This window comes from Armigeres subalbatus, chromosome 2 (genome assembly GCF_024139115.2).
Source record: "Armigeres subalbatus isolate Guangzhou_Male chromosome 2, GZ_Asu_2, whole genome shotgun sequence".
In the NCBI taxonomy this organism is placed as follows: domain Eukaryota; kingdom Metazoa; phylum Arthropoda; class Insecta; order Diptera; family Culicidae; genus Armigeres; species Armigeres subalbatus.
Window position 1 is genome coordinate 380,838,326 of NC_085140.1, and position 2,900 is coordinate 380,841,225.

Below are 2,900 nucleotides of genomic sequence, written 5' to 3' on the forward strand. Positions count from 1 at the left end.
ATCTCGCCCATGCTGCATTCTTCTCTTCCACTAACTGCTCACATTCGCCGTCATACCAGTCGTTTCTCTGATCCGGGGGCACCGTGCCAAGTGCAGCGGTTGCGGTGCTACCAATGGCGGATCGAATATCTCTCCAGCCATCTTCAAGAGACGCTGCGCCTAGCTGCTCTTCCGTTGGAAGTGCCACTTCCAGCTGCTGCGCGTATTCTTGGGCTAGTCTACCATCTTGTAGCCGCCCAATGTTAAGCCGCGGCGTCCGACTTCGACGCGTGTTGTACACCGTCGAGAGTTTTGAGCGCAGGCATACTGCAACGAGGTAGTGGTCGGATTCAATATTCGCACTGCGGTAAGTGCGGACGTTCGTGATGTCGGAGAAGAATTTACCGTCGATTAGAACGTGGTCGATTTGGTTTTCCGTTTCTTGGTTAGGTGATCTCCATATGGCCTTGTGGATATTTTTGCGGGTACTTCGGACTACCATTCCGCGGGAGGCTGCGAAGTTTATGCATCGTTGGCCGTTGTCATTCGATACGGTGTGCAGACTATCCGGTCCGATGACCGGTCTATACATTTCCTCCCTTCCTACCTGTGCGTTCATGTCACCGATGACGATTTGACGTCCCGCAGTGGGCATCCATCGTATGTCTGCTCCAGCTGTGCTTGGAACGCTTCTTTCTCGTCGTCGGGTCTCCCTTCTTGTGGGCAGTGCACGTTGATGATGCTATAGTTGAAGAAACGGCCTTTAATCCTCAGCTTGCACATCCTTGCGTTGATTGGCTGCCACCCAATCACGCGTTGGCGCATCTTACCCAGCACTATGAAGCCGGTTCCCAGCTCGTTGGTGGTGCCACAGCTTTGGTAGAAGGTAGCCGCTCGATGCCCGCTTTTCCACACTTTCTGTCCTGTCCAGCAAATCTCCTGCAGCGCCACGACGTCGAAGTTGCGGGGATGTAGTTCATCGTAGATCATCCTGTCGCAACCTGCGAAACCTAGCGACTTGCAATTCCATGTTCCAAGCTTCCAATCGTGATCCTGTATTCGTCGCCTAGGTCTTTGCCGATTATATCGAGTCGCATTATCTCTTATATTGTTCGTAATGATTGGTTTTCTAGGCGGCTTATTGGGCCAGCGCAAACCTCCTGTCTCGTCGGAGGGCCGTCGTGTCAGAGCTGTTTAGCGTCCCACCTAACACCAGGACTTGGGCTTGTGCGCTTTGAGCGGCACACGGTCGCTTTGGTGGGGCCTACTTGCGGATACATGCAGCTTTTTATAGAGGTTTAACAGGGCCCACTGTCAAACCCCACCACATCCTAGGCAAGCCCCACAACTCGCAGATGGCCTGGGGAGGGATCGTCAAGCCCTTGGACATAGTCCCTGCTGCCCGTGAACTGAATCACCACTGATTTCATAATTGTTACCCAAATTCCATAGTGAAAATCTGGCTTAATTTTACAAAAGGACATAGTTAAGTAACAGATCATTTTGGATCTATTCACCATAAGCAACGTGAGAATATTCATAGCTTAATGTCGCTCAGTATTTCCAAAAAATTTCATATTGATTAGATCTGTTCACCATTTTGATTACAGATTCAAAGTGACACACCTCCATTTCAATAAACATTTCAAATTCCAGTCTCCAGGTAAGTTTTCGACCGAATTCATGAAGATTCATTGAATCTGTTAAACTTTCCAAAATGGTTTTTTCAACAGATCTAAGCAGTTGATTGCAAAACAAAACTCGATTTTTTAAAAAATTTTACTTAGGTCTGTTGGAAATATTAATTTTTTAATTTAAAGTATTTCTTTTACGTTGTGAGTTTTTTATGATGAGGGGCATTTTCATCCATCACTTTTTTTTATGAAGTTAGCCTTGGAAGATAATCGAAAATCGTGACTGCTAGATGAAAACCTTTTTTCGTTTCATCACTTTTTCACAAATTCTTTGGTGCGCTGCGGTGGAAGTTGAACCTTAACAATAATCATTAATGGATGTACTGACTCCGTGGAATGTACTGACTCTAGCAACATTTTCACGCTATCTGAATGTAGGCATTAGCGTACAGTAACTAAACGTCCCGGATTATGTGGAACAGTCTACTTGCCTCGCATTTCCTAGTGCCCCGGAAACGTTCTGAATTCCATGATGAATCTGTAAAGCCGTTATTTCTGCAGCTCAGCAAAATAAAGAACAAATTTCCGTAAAAAAAGATACGGTTATTTGCTAATTTTAACAATAAAATGAAAGCTAGGACATGATATAACAATTTAATTGAGAATGCCGAGTGTACCGTTAAATAATATGTTGAATTCTATGGAGAAGGCACCAACCCTGTATCGAAACTCTGGATAAATAAAAATCTTGTTTCAATCGTTATAGACTGCATAGCCCTTTCAAGTTGAAATTATAATAAACAGTCGATCCTTCAATAGTACATTGAATTCAATAGCTCTATTTCAATTTGTCCATAGTAACTGACAACAATAATATGGTACTCATTTATTTACAGAATTGTCCGTATACTCTTTCAAATTCCGTTTTGATTATTTTAGCTATTTGAAACCATATTTTTAGGGAAACAAAACTTGAATTTAAATTTGCATGCCAATCAATTCCAATACCTTCCAATTAAAGAATCGATTTCACGGATAAAGAAAAACTCATTAGACCACCTCAGCAACAGATGCCGAATCTGTCGAACTAGCTGTGATTCATTAATTCCAATGAGATCAATCGCACCTACTGGGTCGGGCGCCTGTGTCCCCATTAAATCAAACAACGTATAAATATCAATTCAACGAAAATGAATTCCATCGCTACGTCGAGCCTCCGCTTCGTGGAACGTCTAATAGTAAGGAGGCGCAACCAAACCTCGAAGATTCCTGCACGTCTACTCTATT